This window comes from Nomascus leucogenys, chromosome 11, assembly GCF_006542625.1.
Source record: "Nomascus leucogenys isolate Asia chromosome 11, Asia_NLE_v1, whole genome shotgun sequence".
Lineage (NCBI taxonomy): Eukaryota > Metazoa > Chordata > Mammalia > Primates > Hylobatidae > Nomascus > Nomascus leucogenys.
This window is the reverse complement of record NC_044391.1, coordinates 78,305,951-78,325,007: the sequence shown is the minus strand read 5'-3', so window position 1 is coordinate 78,325,007 and position 19,057 is coordinate 78,305,951. Positions and strand designations below refer to the sequence as shown.

Below are 19,057 nucleotides of genomic sequence, written 5' to 3'. Positions count from 1 at the left end.
GGAGACATTTGACAATGTCTGCAACATTTTTTATTGTTATAATTGGGGCCTGTGTATATGTGTTTGCATGTGCATGCACACATGCACACTACAAGAGGCCAGGAATACTACTAAACATCCAACAATGCACAGGATAGGTCCCCACAACAAATAATTATCTGGTCCAAAATGTCAATTGTGCATCTGTTGAGAAATCCTGAGTTAGGAAAACAGGTTTTAGATATGACACCTAAAGTGTGATTTATGAAAGAAAAAATTGATAAACTGTATTAAATTTTTAAAAAACTTTTGTTCTGCAAAAACTTTGGATCTTTGATTAAGAGAATAAGAAAGACAAGCCACAAACTAAGAGAAAATATTTTAAAATCACATCTGTCAAAGGACTTATATCCAAAGTATATAAAGAACTCATAAACTCAACAACCAGAAAACAAAAAACCCAATTTTTAAAAACAAAAAATTGAAACAGAGTTTTCACTAAAGAACATATTTAGGCCAGGCGTGGTGGCTCACACCTGTAATCCCAGCACTTTGGGAGGCTGAGGTGGGCAGATCATGAGGTCAGGAGATCGAGACCATCCTGGCTAACACGGTAAAACCCCATCTCTACTAAAAATACAAAAAAATTAGCCAGGCATGGTGGCACGCGCCTATAGTCCCAGCTACTTGGGAGGCTGAGGCAGGAGAATCGCTTGAACCTGGGAGGTGGTGGTTGCAGTGAGCTGAGATCACGCCACTGCACTCCAGCCTGAGCAACAGAGCAAGACTCCATCTGCCCTCCCCCCCACAAAAAGAACATATTTAGATGTAAAATAAGCATAATAAAAAATGCTCTTTAGTAATCATTAGGGAAATACAAATTAAAACCACACCAAAAAACCCACAACATGCCTATTTGAATAGTTATAATTTTAAAACCTGGCAATACGAAGTGCTGGTGAGAATTTTGAGCAGTTGGAATTCATATACATTGCTGGTAGGAATGCAAAATGGCACAGCCACTTTGGGAAACAGTTTGGCAGTTTCTTATAAAGTTAAACATATACCTACCATACGACCCAGCAATCTCATGCCTAGCTATATATCCAAAACAAAAGAAAAGATGTTCAAACTATAGGAGAGGATTCTCTCTACCCTTCAAATTCTTAGTTAGAACAGACTCCTGTAACAAAAGGTAGATTAACAAGAGGAAAACAAACAAATTTAACAGCATGTATACCTTATGTATACATGGGAGATACCAAGAGAAATAAGTAAATCCCAAAGGTGTGGCTTTGAATTCAGGCTTAAATACAGTTGTCTACTGAAACAAAGAGGGAAGGATGTGAGGAAGGACAAACATAAGGAGATGCCCAGGAAAGCAGGATAACAAGGGTAAGATTTCTTACACAGACTTAAGTCCGGTGCCTTGTCCATTGATAACAGTCTCTAGTGATGTAATGTTATCCTTCTCTTCATAGTACATAGGGAGACACCCTTATAAATAGAGATTTCCTTTATAGACATAAATGTCCTTTATAAAAGGGTAACTTCTGCTCTGTTTTCAGATCTTCTTCTGCATCTACAGTTTCTCAAAATGATTAGCACAAAACAATCCATATGCCAAAGAAGCATATTTTGAGGTGGCATATTCTGGTATCCTACAATACAAACACCTATGGGTAAATATTTGTAGCTAATTTAAAAATTGGAAACAACCTAGATGTACCACAAATTGTGGTACATACATGTAACGGAATGCCACCAGCAATAAACCTGAATGAACCAGTGATTCACAAAACAACATAGATAAATCTTACCTGCATTTTGAGAGGCTGGACCCAGAATTGTTTGATTCTATTCATATGGCACTCTGGAAAAAGCAAAACTATAGGGAGGAAAACAGATGAGTAGGTAGTGGATCAGGGGTTGGGGGGGTGGGTTGTCTATGAAGGGGTAGCACAAGGAAACTTTGGGGTCATGGAATTATTATGTATAGAATTATAGTGGTCCATAGTACAATTCTGTGCATTTGCCAACACTGATAGAACTGTACCACAAGAAGTAAATTTTATTACATGTAAATTTTTTTAAAAACTCAACAAGGATAAAAAAAATGTGGCACATATACACCATGCAATACTACGCAGCCATAAAAAAGAATGAGATCATGTCCTTTGCAGGGACATGGATGAAGCTGGAAGACATCAATCTCAGCAAACTAACACAGGAACAGAAAACCAAACACTGCATGTTCTTACTCATAAGTGGGAGTTGAACAATGAGAACACATGGACACAGGGAGGGGAACATCACACACTGGGACCTGTTGGGGGCCTGTCTCCCTCCCTTGTTGGGCAAGGGGAGGGAGGGCTTAAAACTTAGATGACGGATTGATAGGTACAGCAAACCACCATGGTACATGTATACCTATGTAAGAAACCTGCACTTTCTGCACATGTATCCCAGAACTTAAAGTAAAATTAAAACAACAACAACAAAACCTCAACCAAGATGTAAGAGAAAAGATGGAATGCAGATTGTGACAAATACATTTTACTATGCTACAAATTAATCATATAACTTCCCTGAAAGGGATGGGGAAGAAATAAGCTGACCTGAATAAGGATCAGCTAAGTAAGAGTTTCCAGAAAACCCTTCAGCTCCCCTAAGAAACTTTGGAAAACAGCACCAGACCTGCCCCAGTGAAACCTGGTGCCATGCAAGCCCCCATGGTCCCAGTCTCCAGGCTGGAAATTGTGGACAAAACTTTTAAGATGCTCCAACACCAGGTCTATTCTGTGTCCTCAGGCATCAGGCTGACCCCAGTGCCTTCAGATTTTGAGCCTGTTGTTTGTTCTGACACTTTAGCTCTCTGATAAGTTTAAAGAAAGTTCTGAATTTGAAGTTAACTCAGTTACTTTCATTGTAAGTGTAAGAATGATGTCTCTTCTATCTCTCTATAGAGTGGAAGTCCTTTCTTTCAATTTTTAATGGCTAAATTGTATTTCATTAAATGAATATGTAATTTACTTGATTTAACCAATCCCAATCACTTACTATTGTGCCTTTAGGCAATTTTCCACTTTTTGCTATTATAAACAAAGTTAATTGACCCTTGTAAGCATCTTTGAGCTGCTATAAAGGGATACCTGAGGTTGGGTAATTTATAAAGAAGATTTATTTGGCTCATGGTTCTGCAGGCTGTACAAGAATCATGGTGCCAGCATCTGCTTCTGTTGAGGACTTCAGGTCGCTTCTACTCATGGTGGAAGGCAAAGGGGAACTGCTGTGTGCAGAGATCACATGGCAAGACAGCCAGCAAGAGAGACGGGAGGAAGGGGCGAGGCTCTTCTGAACAACCAGCTCTTGTGAGAACTAATAGAGTGAGAATTCACTCATTATCATGAGGATAGCACCAAGCCATTCATGAGGGACCTGCCCCCATGACCCAAACACCTCCCACCAGGCCTCACCTCCAACGCTGGGGCTCAAATTTCAACATGAGGTTTGGAGGGGTCAAATATTCAAACCATAGCAAGGAGAGAAGACATTTCCTCATGAAGAAGCAATATAAATTGAAATACAACCTATAGAATTTATATAGACATTATGCAATCTGCAGAAGCACATGCTGGGACTGAAAAAGGATTGCACTAATGAATTCTGTCATAGATGTGTTTCTTGTTCTCATTTTAGAATAAATGATATCCATATCAGATTATCTCGGTGATTAGCACAATGGCTTTGATTTAAAAATAGGAAGCCTACATGTTGACTGTTCCCTGATGCTGACTGCTATAGCCTATGTGCTCTACCCAACCCAGAAAGGGTGCCTCTCCTTCACCCAAACACGCAGCTGTATCAGTGTTTGGGTGAAAAGGAAGATGGATTTCAGCTGCCCTGAAAAACAAAGAAAAGTTGAAGATGGCTTCTTCCCCTTCTCTCCCTCCTCCTCCTCTTCCTTCTTCTTTTTCTTCTTCTTTCTCTTCCTCCTCCTCCTCCTCTCCCCACCTCCACTCTACTCCTCCTCCCCCACCTCCTCCTCTTCCTCCTCCTTCTGTGAAATAAGCCTGACTTACTAGTAGGAGAGTCTGTCTTGAATCAAAAATGGGTTGGCCGGGCACAGTGGCTTACACCTGTAATCCCAGCACTTTGGGAGGCCGAGGCGGGTGGATCACTTGAGGTCAGGAGTTCGAGACCAGCCTGGCCAACATGGTGAAACACTGTCTCTACTAAAAATACAAAAATTAGCCAGGCGTGGTGGCAGGCGCCTGTAATCCCAACTACTCAGGAGGCTGAGGTGGGAGAATGGCTTGAACCCGGGAGGCGGAGGTTGCAGTGAGCCAAGATCACACCACCACACGCCAGCCTGGGAAACAGAGCAAGACTCCATCAAAAAAAAAAAAAAAAAAGGGTTAACTGAATTACAACAGGAAACGTCTCCAAAACGTCTCCAGTACAGCCCAGCTTGCTCCAGGTCCCAATGGGTGAAGCGAGCATCTCATCCCTATTTCCTTCAACTCTGGATTTAACAGGTAGCTACCCTAAGGTGCCCTGGCAAAGTGATCTGGACCTTGAGATTTCTGCTTTCAGGATTGCCTAAAGAAGAATTAATAGTTGCCAAAGGAAAAGCAGTAATCAGGAACCCTGTCTCTAAATGTAGCTAATTTCTATTTAATTGGCGAGTAACTACATTTAAAATAAACGCGAGTTGGTAATCAAAAACAGGAGGTTAAAGGATAGGCAATTGTAGAAGCCAGAGAGAATTACTAGGCCAAAACAAAGCTGAGGGAGAGTGGAGAGACATGCTGCTTCAGAGAAAACATGGTCAGGAGAAGAGGAATTGTCGCTGCTGTGGGCCTCACAGATCTCATAAAGATTTATATCAGGTTTTATTTGTGTTTGTTAGTCATCAACGAAACTGATTTTAATCACCAACTGGTCTTTAATTATGAAGCATTCGTTCCTTTATTACATAAAAATTAAAAACACATGTAAGCGGCGATTTTAAAACTATCAAACGGGTTGAGTTTGGCACATCCTTGTGCAACCCCAGAGAAAGAGGCAGAGATTGGACAGGTTTCTAGAAAACCCTTCAGCTCCCCAGGCATTTGCTGAACCCCTGGCTGCTGGCAGTATGGGCTTTCAGGCAACCGCGGCGACGGCTCCCCTCCAGGGGAAGAATGTGGAATCCGCAGAGCTGGGTTGAGGCACATCCGCTGCCAAACTGTCTCCAGCATTTGTAATCCCTGCTTTTCGGCACCACCCAAGATGTACTAAGGCGCCTTGTAAAGACTCACTCCCATGGCCTGTGGGGTTCGGCATTGAAAGGGGGTGGGAGAGGAAAGGAAAGAGAAGGGGAAAGGGTAAGAATGGCTTGAGTGAGATCCCTAAGCTGTGAGCAAGTTCTTCAAATTGAGTTTTCCTTTGAGGCAGACATTTTCCAGTTAAACTTTAAACTCAAAAGCTTGTCCTATTTATCTCCAAAATGCAAGCTATGTGTCTCCCTCCTAATTAGCATGAAATTATTTCTTCTTTTTCCTTCATTAGAAATTAGGATTGATTTTTTTAAAGATAAAATTTGTATTCCTGCTTAATTTTTAGGCTCATTTGGAAGCAGTGCATTTTTATCAGAGGGACTGAAAAGCCTTTCGAAAATCAGTAAAGAAAAAGGAGCACGCATGAGAGTCACGGTGAGTAGCACTTCTCATCAAACTAGCTGCCCAGGGGTGTTAAAGTGCTTTCTAAAAAGGGAACTAACAGGGCTGCTCACCATTTACTGTTTTCTAAGAGCCTTAGCTAAATTAATCATAGCACACACTAGCCCTGTAAGGTAAAATGATTCCTGGTGTTTTGAAAGCAATCAGCGATCCACAAAGAGGGAAGTAATGTCTTCCAGAACCAAGATTAAAACTCCGACGTTGAGGGAATCTCCACTCCCTTCCTGTCATCAAAGGCCAGCTTGTTTGTATCCAAGCAGGGTCTTGGGTGAGCCAAGCTCTGTTAAAGTGACCACAGGAATGAGAGGCCACCACACAAGTGAGGATGCTGGGGACAGTCCATCTTCTGGGGCTGTGTGAATGCAAGCTTAGTGGTGGGGGCTGTCACATTTTAAGTGGACAGGTGTGAGTCCCAGGCCTCCTGCTCGGAGACTCAAACCCAGCTGAGGCTTGCCCAGGAGGGTCTGGCTTCATCCTGGGCCACCCACACACTGGCAGGCCTGTGCACATGGAGGCCAGTTCCCTTCCTGCATTAGCCATGGCATGGATTCCTACTCACATCTGTACAGCCAGAGCGAAAGCCTGTAATTTCCATAGAATCCAGTTCTTTGAGTCAGAACTCCCAGATAAGTGTTTGTTTTATTTTTCTTTACAGGTCAAATCATGTGATTGTAGGGAAAGCCTAGGCTATCAGGGAGGGAAGAGATTGGATAAATTATTTGAAAAGTAAGCCTGTGAATTGCTGTGGAGGAACAATAGCCTGCCTCTTATCAGGAGCCTTTCCAAGGAAAAGCAAAGGGGACCCTAGAAGTCTTCCTGGGAGACAGTTTAATTCTGAAAACAAAGCAGTACTTCACCTCTTGTGTGTTGGGTAGAGCTGTAAAACAGAACACAGTCAAAATAGTCATTAGGGCCACATCAATATCTGCCCAAAGTCAGGCGAGCATTCCCAGGAAGCTGGGTGTCTGTGGCAGTTGCACACGTCAACCTCCTTTCTCCATTGTCACACAGCAGAAGAGTGTGTTCCATTCCACTAGAGCTGGGGGGGTTGAATAATTTATTGACTGAAAACTGGGGGCCTGAGTTAGATGGTAAACAAGTTTAGAGTGCTGTTTTTTGTTTTTTGAGTTACGTTTGTTTTATATATTGAAGTGTTTAAAATATATTTTAAAAATTCAAAACACTCCAGAAATTCAGCAACTTGAGGAGACAATAGTGACGAACATTTTAGGGCAACATTTGGACACTTTAAAGATTATTTCAGGAACTTTAATGCTGATAAATAAGAGAAGGGACAACTTTTCCTAACTATAACATTTCGGCACCTGAGTACAGAGATCAAAACAAGAGCGAGCATTTCAAATTCATATTGTGAAGCACCTACAAAAAGATTATTCTGTTAGCCTTCACAATGTGGACAGTTCATCTTGTCATCTTATCAAATAAAAATATACCCAAATTCTTGAACAGGCATTCAGTTAGGAAAAGAGGGTGGGGTGATGAAATGTGTTCTCATTCAGCAAACACTTTGCAGATATTTCTAGTCAAAGATCCCTGTGGTCTAGGCTAGTAAGAGAAAAACGTGCCCTCTGCCCAGTGACAGCGGCTTCGCGGGGATCAGCTTTCACCAATGCAGGCAGGGGAACAAAGGGCAGGCTTCATCTGCCTGCATCCCACAGGCCCTTGTGCAGGGGAGTTCCATTTCAGTGCCCATCACATGACCTCTCAGGCCAAAACGCTTTTTAATAATTCTGATTTTGAATATCAAATGGAAGTGAAAACTACATTTAGGAAGGAAGGGCTCTATCCTTATTGAAGGACATGCTGTATGCAAACAGGTTGGGCAGGCACTAGCTCTTGTAGAACCGTGGTTCTCAGCTTTGGCAACACACTGGATCACCTCCTCTAAAAGGTGCTGATGCCTGCTTTCCTCCCTCCTCTGCCCCTAAAGAAAGTAGAATTTAATTTTAAGCTCTAGGGTGTGGCCTGGGCATCAGGACTTTTTTTTTTTTTTTTTTTTGACAGTCTCACTGTGTCACCCAGGCTAGAGTGCAGTGTGCAATATTGGCTCACTGCAGCCTTGATCTCCCAGGTTCAAGAGATCCTCCTACCTCAGCCCCCTAAGTAGCTAGGATTACAGGCACGCACCACCACACCAGGCTAATTTTTGTATTTTTTGTAGAGACGGTCTTTCACCATGTTGCCCCGGCTGGTCTTGAACTCCTGAGCTCAAGCGATCCACCCGCCTCAGCCTCCCAAAATGCTGGGATTACAGACATAAGCCGCAGCCCCTGGCCGGCATCAGGATTTTTAAAAGCTCCCCAAGTGCAGTCAAGGTTGAGAACAGCTGCTCTAGTGTGATTTAATACAGCATTCAAGGCCTCTCATAATCTAGCCTCAGCCTAATTTTTCCTTCCCCCACCCCATCTCAGCCTGTACATAAGCCACAGAGACATTCTCACTGTCCTCTGAATGTACTTGGCTCATTCATATTTCCTGGCTTTCTTGCACACATGTTGTCTGACTCTGGGCACCTAAGGAAAGCTCAGCTCCAGTGTCCTCTCCTCTTCTGTGAAACCTTTCCTGTCAAGCCCACCTTCACTACTAAGTCACTCCTTGCTTCTTGATCAGATGGAAGAATGCTTTGTGCATATCTCTACTGGAGCCCTTCTCACTTTACATTAAAGATATCTGTATATAGGTCAGCCCACTCCTCCTCCCCAGTGGCATGTGGACCCTTCGTAGCTTCAGCAATAAGCACAGGGCTTGGTTTCTATGAATACTTATTGAGTGAATGGATGAATGAATGCCAATCTTGTACATTGTTGATGTTCACCACATTAAACCCAGTTCTCAAACCAGGATCACTTGGGAGATTCTGAGTCAGTAATCTGAAAGTCTGTATCATTCCTACTCAAAGTGTGGTCCATAAGCCAGCAGTGGCTATATTATCTGGGAGCTTGTTGCAAATGCAGAATATGTATTCTAACAAGATCCCCAGGCAATTCATATGCACATTACACTTTGAGCTATATTTTTAACAAGCTCCCAGGTGATTCCTTTGTAGCCCGGCTGCTGACCCACATTTGGTAACCACTGTTCTGGACTGTCATTTACTGAATGGAGTGGTCCCTGTGTGATTGCCTACAGGTTTCTTCTAGTCTCCCATTTTTCTTCCTAGTTAACAAAGCCCAAATTTTGTTTAGAAGGGTGATCAGCCCTTCACCCACCAGGCCTTTGCCTCAGGGAAGCTTGACCCCACCTTTAGACCCCATTTTGGGCCTGAGTAGCCCGAAGGCATATCCCATTCCCCTGGCCAGGGATTAGTTTAGGGATAGACATGTGACCAAATTCAGCTCACTAAAATGTGAGTCTGCAGGGGCAATCTAGAAAAAGTGTCCTCTTCCCTAAGAGAAAGCCACAGGAGGAGAAAAAAATGTCTCAGGACATTGTCCTGCCAAAACACGATGTCTTGGACATCCTGCTTCTGTCTTGCTACCTGCAACACAAGGAAATCCAACACTGAGGGGTCAGAGCAGAGGGACAGAAAGCACCTGGATCTTATGACATTGTTGAGCTCTTTTGTCTCTTGACTTCTACTTATGAGATGTAATTTTCTTACTGTTAAAGTCATTTCTTTTCCTTGCAACCAAAAGCATTCATTGATACACTGAATATAGAACAATATTTATTCAATCAATAAATGCCTGGCAAATTACTCAAGTATGAGTAATTGTAGTTTGTCTCACAGCTATTCTTTCAAGTAAAAGTGATGCTCCATGACAAAAATGGCTAGTTTACCTTGAAACACAAACAACTGCACAAGTGCTTTTCCTTGAGGCAAGTATTGTACTATCATATGCAACAGATGTATGTGCTTTATGCATGTTCCCATTTCATAACACAGAGTATTAGAAACATGTATACTTCAGGGTTGAGATCTCATAAAATGAGTAGTTTTCACAGCTTCATCGAAGATACCCTTAAATGAAACTGGCAGGTTTTTTTTTTTTTTTGAGTACTAGGAAATGAGTGGCAGTAAAGAATACAATAACTATTAATATAGTTAGGTGCTACTGCCTTGGATTGTGCTAAGGCATCGGCGGTTTTCATCATCATTGCTTTGACATCATCAGGGCAGGTGTCAATACAGTGAAAAAGGTAAATGGCATCTTGGTGTGATTATGGAAATAGATTGATCCAGTGGACCACCTGAAGTAGACTTGGCCTCCCCAGGGATCTTAGAGAACTGCTATAGTAGGTGATTACTTGGGAAACAAAATCTCTTAGGAGAAGTTATGGATACAAAATGGTTATTGTTGAGGCCTGGAAGAAACTGAATTATGTGCCATATCATGGTTCTGACTCCTTTATTTGGGTCAATGTCACTATTGCCTCAGTGATTGCCAGCACATTGGGCTGGTAACAGAGGAGTCCTAGGAGTATCCAGGTGCTAAGGTGCTTGTGAGGCCTTAGGCTGGAGGGCACAGCAAATGGGCTCACCCAGTGCTACCAGTTACAGACACATTCACAAGACTGTGAATCCACAACTAAGTTCTTTATTTCCCTCTTCAGCCTGTTAGGTAATTTATCTTGTACTCAGCTTAGAAACGCACTATTTCATGTAGTCTGATTTCTGTTTATAATTCTTAAAATACTCTTATTAGTGAAGTCGTCTAAGTTCAGCCTTTTCTTGGGCTAAAATTTCTCCGATGCAGAATAACTATTAAATAATGAATGTGTTGTTTCACTCGGAGGGGCATCAAGATTCCCTCAAGCAGCACCTCCCCCCGTTGCTTGCCAGAAACAGGCATTTTGGCAACACCGCAAAGCACCAACTTTCGAGGTCTCACTGAGCCAGTCCTTGTTTCCAGGAAAGAAAACCCATGTTCTTGAGCCAGAATGAATGCTCTAAAGGCTGAGATTCTCTTTTCTCTTGCTAGAGAGTGAAGAATGACAATGGTTTGCTTGGATTCCTATAGTGGGAAAGCCATCTAGAAATTCTAGCCAGGCAGATACCTCTCACATGGAGATACTGTCCCTTGACTCATGAATGCACTGTGGAATTTGCCCTGGTGCCATCTGAAGGGTTAAAAAAAAGGATCCTATTCCTTACTAGCAGTGATGCTGAGGCCTGAATCAAATTAGGGAAAAGGCCAGTCATGCTGCTTGCCTGCTATATTTACTGAGACAATTTCTTTAAGCACAGAAGCAAGACAGACAATCCAAAAGATCGACATGAACTTGCTCTGCAGAGTATAGTTTCTGTCTTACTGCATTGCTATGAAAAAAAAAAAAAAACAACAAATTGAGATCTGAATGTGGCAAGGAAGTTCCCTAGATCATCAGAGAAATGACTGAGTTTTAGCAAGTTTTTCCTAATTTTTTGACCTAAAATGTTCTTTCCTTCAGCGCCTCCCTGGAGTTTTTGTTTTGTTTTATTTTTGTTTTCTAACACAAAAAAGCACCTGCATCTCACGTTCTTACCCTCACTTTTGTGCTCTGTGTTGGGAACACAGGAGTTGTAATGATGTCCTTGGCTCTGGGCCTCTAAATCTTCATAGTGAATTCATCAAACTCTACACCTCAGGACCAGTCCAAAGCTTGGAAGGGAAAGAGGAGGAAGCAGGGGTTATAAACATACGCCAGGCAATTTTTTTTCCCCATATCTAGGTCATTTTACTTTTCTCTGTGTAAAATGCCTGGCCCTGGTGTTTTTGGGTGTGCATGTACTCAGACTTGGCAGTGGGGAACATGCGGTCAAACCTCTACAATATTCCTGGTGATTGGCCTTGTATATCCCCTTGCTACTCCTTTTACCTTGACATTGAACATTTGCTTAGTACTTTAGCTCTTATTATTGTGTTGGTAGAACACCTTTTTCCCCTTAAGCACAGTTCTAGTACATTATTTCTGTGTTGTATTAGAAAAAGGGATGGAGCAATAAGCTGGGAGATTTTGCATCCTAGTTATGCCAGTAAATGGCCATAGATACTGGAAAAGTCATGTTCCTGTTCTGGGTTTCATCTGTAAAATGGGGATTGGAGAGAGGGCTAAATTTCCAGTGGTCCATAGATCTGGTGATGTGGTTTAGATATTTGTCTCCTCCAAATCTCATGTTTCAATGTGATCCCCGGTGCTGAAGGTGGGGCCTAGTGGGAGGTGTTTGGATCATGGGGGCAGATTCCACATGAATGGCTTGGTGTCATGCCAACAGTAACAACTGAGTTCTTTTTTTTTTTTTTTGAGACGGAGTCTGGCTTTGTTGCCCAGGCTGGAGTGCAGTGGCACAATCTCAGCTCACTGCAAGCTGTGCCTCCCGGGTTCACACCGTTCTCCTGCCTCAGCCTCCCGAGTAGCTGGGACTATGAGTAGCTGGGACTACAGGCGCCTGCCAACACGCCCAGCGAATTTTTTTTTTTTTTTTTTTTGTATTTTTAGTAGAAACGGGGTTTCACCATGTTAGCCAGGATGGTCTCGATCTCCTGACCTCGTGATCCGCCCACCTCAGCCTCCCAAAGTGCTGGGATTACAGGCGTGAGCCACTGTGCCCGGCCGACTGAGTTCTTGATCTATGATCTATTAGTTCATGTGAGGGCTGGTTGTTAAAAGAGCCCAGCACCTCCCCCAACTCTCCCTTGCTTTCCTCTCTCACACGTGATACACTGGCTCCCCTTTTGCCTTCTGCTATGAATATAAGCTTCCTGAGGCCCTCACCAGAAGCAAATGCTGGCACTATGCTTCTTATACAGTCTGCGGAACTGTGAGCCCAATAAGCTTCTTTTCTTAATAAATTATCCAGTCTCAGGTATTCCTTTATAGCAATGCAAAATGGACTAACACAACTAGAGACCAGAAATACATTTTTAGCAAAGTCTTCTTTCCACCACTTCCTTCCACTGGGTATTTTAAGACAGCAGTGCTGAGATAGGCTTTTGGGAACCAAAACCTGGAGGTGATGGGTTCTAGGTCCTTGTCAAGCCTAATGTTAGTTTTTTTCTCTCTTTCTCCAAATGTCAGGTTTTCTACCACTCCACCACTTCCACTAGTTTGCACTTAATTTACCGAAGCTTCTGTGCTTTCTAGGTGGTTCACATGGCTTCACTCCCTAACTCTCTGTGCTATATTCTAAACCTTTCAAAGTCTAAAAGACATGGGCATTTGGTAATTTTTAAAGTATCTTCTTCATTTAAAAGGATGAAATGGAATCTCATAGAAGTCAGCTGATGGCAAGCTCTCACAAGTTGGGTCAAAGGAGCAAGTAGGTGAGGCAAAGCCCTGGATTCCTCAAGTAGCACATCCTAGTGGCCGCATGAAGAGGCTTCTGGTGAAAGGGAAGAAAAGAGTGCTGCCAGTTTCTAGGGAAGCAGACAGGCATATGAGTGCTGCCCAGAGCTGCCGCACACAGGGCCGCTGAGGGCCAACTTAGGTTCCTACTCCTGGGACCAAGAATGACAAGCTCCTGCCTACATTTCTGGCCTACATGTTTGAGACATTCAAGCACTCAGGGAATACAAACATTTACTCTCTGGATGTGCGACGTTAGTGCAGCCTGTGACCAAAGGATGAATGAAAGAAAATAAGTTTAAAAGGAAACAATGAGAGGCCGGGCGCGGTGGCTCACGCTTGTAATCCCAGCACTTTGGGAGGCCGAGGCGGGCGGATCACGAGGTCAGGAGATCGAGACCACGGTAAAACCTCGTCTCTACTAAAAATACAAAAAAATTAGCCAGGCACGGTGGCAGGTGCCTGTAGTCCCAGCTACTCGGGAGGCTGAGGCAGGAGAATGGCATGAACCCAGGAGGCGGAGCTTGCAGTGAGCCGAGATCGCACCACTGCACTCCAGCCTGGGTGACAGAGCGAGACTCCGTCTCAAAAAAAAAAAAAAAAAAAAAAAAAAGGAAACAATGAGAGAAGCCAGTTGGCTACCTGTAGAAAAAGAGGGGAATCTTGGTGGTTCTAAGGGAGACAAAGATAACAAACTAGGAAAATAATTCAAGAACACACAGACCAAGTAGTAATATACATGAAAATACAGCATGAAAGGAGATCCCTTCATATAAAAGTTAAACACTGAGAAGAGGATTTTATGTGGGAACTTAAAACCCCTTCTATGTTTTCTCCAAGAGGCTAGTAAGGACTCATTTAAAACAAGCATTAGAAATAAGATTTGCCAATAAGATAATTGAAACAATATATAGAAATTGAGACAAAATTCTGGGCACATTTTACCTATATATTTTGTTAAGCCACTATAAAAATATTGTGACACTTCCAGTTAATGTGCTTATCATTCTAAACCTACCATCAGATAACTCAAAATTATAATATTGGTGAAGGAGTTGGCATCAAGAACTAAAGGAAAATAGCCTATCAAAAAGTCAACAGTGGCAGGACTGCTTAAATATATGGGGCAGCATGATGACTTAAAATCTTAGGTCAATCAATCTATAATAACCTTGGAGAAACTTTCCTACATTTTTGTGCCTCGATGTTCTCATAAATACAATGGAACAATACTGTTTCATGGCTCTGTTATGAGAAAATGAATAGTCTAAATTGCCACCACAATTCTAATTAAAATGTTACCTTGAGTGCAGTGAGCGAAACCTCATCTATAAGAACCAATAGAAGCTAGGTGTTGTGGCACACATCTGTGGTCCCAGCTACTTGGGAGGCTGAGGTGGGAGGATTGCTTGAGCCCGGGAATTTGAGGCTGCAGTAAGCTATAATTGTGCCACTGCACTCCAGCCTGGGCACAGAGTGAGTCCCTGTCAATAAATAAATAAATAGGAAAAGGAAAAGAGAAAGAAATAGATTTTTTTTTTTTTAGAAAAAAAAGAAAGTCTTCTGAAAGTTGGCCAAACCACAAGGATAAAGCAATTTAGTTGAGAGAATAGAGGAAAGGCTGACCCAGCTTTCAGCTTCTATATCTTCCTTTTAATACAGAGACAAGGCAATCATATTTTATAATTTTTATTATGCACTCATTTTGGATGTTTTCCTTATGAATTATAAGTAAATTTCAGAATTCAGTGAGTTTAAAGAAACCACATTTCCTTCATAGGCTATGTTGCTTATGGTAATCTTTCACCTGTCATAGGAATGTTTGGCCTATTTAAAGGTTGCAGGTGTGTGAGAACAGATGGTATTGAGAATGGGGACATATTCAGGCTACAAAAAGACTGCCAAAAGCCGATTTGAGGTTAATGCTTTAAGAGCAATGGTGCTCTTTTCTTTCTCTTTCTCCTCTGTATGGGGAACAGGTACTCTATCAGAACCATGTCCTGGAGATTTAATTTTTTTTTTCTTTTCTGTTCTTTAGTGAGAGAAGTACAAGATAGTTCTACCACCTTAGAATCAATGCAGCAAGCTTCCCTGAGAATAGTAGGTATGCAGTGAGTTGTCCCTACTCTTCTGGGTCTAAAAAGGAAAGGAAAGAGAGAGAGAGAGAGAGAGAAAACAAAAAGGAAAGACAGCGGAGCTGTTTTCCTCTTGGATAGATGGGAACAGGGTTTGCATATCTGGGACAGGATAGTGGTTTAAGGTCAAGGGGAGGCAGCAGATGCTAGAACCTGGCCTGAGCTACCACTTCCATTAGCCTCCACAGGCATCTGTGCACAAAGATTGATTGTGCAGGTCACTAAGAATGGCAGTAGCTTGGCATTTGGCCTAATAATGTGCAAGGGCCAGATACGGAGTGTGACAATGGAGAATAATCCATTCCCAAGAATCACTGTGAACTACCAGCTGTGCCAGTCCTCCATGGCAGAGGGCCCAGCAGAGCACCCAGCCTCTTGCTTTGCCCCCTAGACCCCACCTTCAAGGTTTGCTTCACTAGGGAAACTCAACTGCCCCTGGTGTCTGTGATCCCAAGGGGTCAGGCTACTTTAGGCTGGAACTTCCTCCACTGCCCACCTGTGAGTCAACAAAGGAAGCCAAGAGCTTTACCCTCAGACCTGGGCCAGCATGCAGAGAGCCCGTCCTCCTGCCCTAGCAAGGCAGCAGGGCAGTCATTGACCAATGTGAGGACCCCAGAACAGGGGTGATACTGCCTGAGAATCCAGGGAGCTACTCCTGGTGCTGGGGTTTCTGTCCAGCTTCTGATCTTCAGACATGCCCCACCAAAGCCGGCTTCTGCCTATAGCCCTTCTGCCAGAAGCTCACCGAAGACCATAAGCAGCTTACCAAGATCCACACTTCCTGCCCAAGACAATAAGTACGGTTGGTGGAATGAGGTTTTCTGCTGCTTTGGACCTGGTATCTAGGGTCCTAGCTGAAAAGAAGAGGTGCTAAATGCCTCACATTCAAAAGAGATCTCAGAAACCAGGGTCAGATACTGTTTCCCTAGGCAGCTGATTAGGCTTCCACCGTCAACCTCGCTCCTATCCCTACCACCTCACTGCTCCTTCTGTATGGAGAAGAGCGGAAAGAAGTCATCTAGGTCAACAGCCTTGGACAAGGTTTATAGCAGGAAGAAACTCCCTATTCCCCACTGTCCACTCCTGCCCCAAGGCAAAAGAAATGGGGGAGGGGCTGCAAGAAGGGGAGAGCGGCACCTCATTCCCCAGCTGGACATCTGCTTCAGCTATGGACTTGCAGGGGCGGGAGAAAGTGAACTGAAGAGAGAGGGCAGCTGAGGAGTGGTTTGCACCTGGAGAAAGTGTGAGTCTTGAACTCTCTTGCCAAGATCTACCCAAGAGGCCTGCCCACTGGGCATAGGGACCCAGAAACAATAGGCTGTGGGGTGTGCCACTAGAGCGTTGCTGAGAAGTGGCAGAAGATGTCCTTTCAAGCTGGATCTTCCACATCAGGGAATGGTGTGGTCCCCTCTTTCCTACACTTTCCCACTCCAACACCTGGAGGATTTTAACACTAAATGAGGGAAGTAGGCCAGAGAACATTCTGAATTAGATATGAGAAAGAGGTTTTAGAGTGAATCAACCTCAGTTTAGTGTTTGAAAGTGACAAGAGTAAAGGAATCTGTCTACAATGTGCTAAGGGAAAAGGCTTTTGCTTTTTATTTGTTAGGAGCAAATCAAATTGGAAGATAGTGATTGGAAAAAGTAAAGCCATTTTGTTTAGGCTCTGCTGAGTTGGGACTGCCCAGTAAACAATTCCGGAATCATTAACAGCCAGGGGCCTATGGAAGTGTGGACTACATATGCTTCCACATTCTTTCCCACCCTGAGATTCTAGGTTTGATTGTAGCTATAGCAGAGTATCCATTTGAAAGAGAGTCACACCCATCACTGGGCTTCAGTTGTGTGTGGACAAGTCTGGAGGACGGTGGGATTAGTCAGCCCTGGGCTCCTATCTGAGTCCTGCGAAGAAGATGGGAGAAGGTACCAAAATAACTGAAAGAGCCACTTTTATTAAAATTGGATAAAACATTGGTGTGAAAGCATTGCTCTCAAATCACATTTATCTTATTGCAAAGTCCAGTCAAGAGGAAAATTTTTTTTTTTTTTTTTTTTGAGACGTTTGAGACGGAGTCTTGCTCTGTCGCCCAGGCTGGAGTGCAGTGGCGCAATCTCGGCTCACTGCAAGCTCCACCTCCTGGGTTCACGCCATTCTCCTGCCTCAGCCTCTCCGAGTAGCTGGGACTACAGGCGCCCGCCACCACGCCCGGCTAATTTTTTTGTATTTTTAGTAGAGACGGGGTTTCACCGTGGTCTCGATCTCCTGACCTTGTGATCCGCCCGCCTCGGCCTCCCAAAGTGCTGGGATTACAAGCGTGAGCCACCGCGCCCGGCCAAGAGGAAGTTTCTTACTTGCCAACCACTGCATCTAAAGCTGTGCCGTTTAATGCAGAAGCCACTAGTCACGTGTGGCTACCTAAATATCATTGAAAATTCAATTCTTATATTACACTAGTCACATTTCAAATGCTTAGTAATCACATGTGCCTAGTGGCTACTGTATTGAATCTGTATATTGAAAGATGCAGAATATTTCCATCTTCACAGAAAATTCTGTTAGGCAGCTCTGTGTGAAAGAAAATGCTATTAGTCCCAATGATTAAAGAGATCATGACCAAGACGGACTGCCAAGATATCACTTAGAATGTACAAAATTTCACATTCCAAACTTCATGGGCAAGTCAAAGGTTAAAGTGATAGAACATAAAGAGGAAGAGAAGAAGCTCCATTACTGAAGGGGACACGGTGAGCCCTAGGCTCACAAAAGTCCATGAGGCCTGAACTCTGCTTTGGAAATTTGAGCGCTGCTATGGAGGAGGCTTTGGAGCCAGAGGATAGTCCAGTCACTGGGTACCAATCCCTGCAGAAGCGACGGCAGTGCCCAGACAGAGGATGGTGATCCTCAGAGAAGGTGATGGCACATGGTGGGAGGGATTTCACTGTGGCAGTCACCTCCCTTCTGGGACCTCTCAGAAATGGAGTGAGACTTGGAGGGACAAAAGCCTGGGAAGTACACATTACAACAGAGTCCTGTTTTTCCCATCGGGGTAGTGGATGAGAAGTAGCAGAAGTCTGTGTTATCCAATGCTGTGTAACAAATGCCTCCAAAATATAGTGACCTAAAACAACAACAATTACTTATTATCTCTCGCAGTGGTGGGTTAAGAATTTGGACTCTAATTGGTAGGCAGGGGTTCTAGTTCAGGATCTCTCATGAGGATACGGTCATGACTGCAATGTTGTTTGCAAAGGTTGATTGGGGCTAAAGTATCCGCTTCCAAGGTGGCTTACTGATATGGCTGGCTAACTGATATTGACTATTAGTAGGAGGTCTTAATTTTCTCAACATGGACTTCTTCACATGGTTTTTGTGTGTGTGTATGTGTGTGTGTGTGTATGTGTGTGTGTGTGTGTGTGTGTTCTTCCAGTACTGTGGCTAACTTCCCCCAGGATGAGCAATTCAAATAGTCAAGGTAGAAATTGCAGTGCATTTTTTTTACCTACATTTGGAAGTCACACACCATTACTTCTGCTGTCTTCAGTAATAACACAGCCCAGCCATAAGTCAGTGTGGGAGGGACTACTTAGGCATATGAATGCTAGTAAGCAACATTCATTTGGGGGCCATCTTGGAGGCTGGCTACCATGAGGACACACAGAGATAAGAGCTGTAAATTTTCAGACTGTATTTTTTTCATCTTAAATGTACTATAAGAATGCCTTTTTAAAAAATTTATTATACTTTAAGTTCTGGGATACGTGTGCAGAACGTGCAGGTTTGTTACATAGGTATACACGTGCCATGGTGGTTTGCTGCACCCATTAACCCGTCATATACATTAGGTATTTCTCCTAATGCTATCCTTCCCCTAGCCCCCCAACCCCCAACAGGCCCTGGTGTGTGATGTTTCCCTCCCTGTGTCCATGTGTTCT

At 43.4% G+C, this 19,057-nt stretch overlaps 1 long non-coding RNA gene across 1 annotated transcript in view; it reads left to right on the top strand.

Annotated features, from left to right (window-relative positions):
- LOC101179253 overlaps window positions 1–9,428 on the top strand; it is a 70,381-nt gene extending 60,953 nt beyond the window's left edge. Inside the window, exons 2-3 of the long non-coding RNA XR_001116597.2 lie at window positions 5,587–5,675; window positions 6,358–9,428. This is a non-coding gene — a long non-coding RNA (uncharacterized LOC101179253). The remainder of the gene's footprint in view (window positions 1–5,586; window positions 5,676–6,357) is intronic.
- Window positions 9,429–19,057: the final 9,629 nt, after the last annotated feature.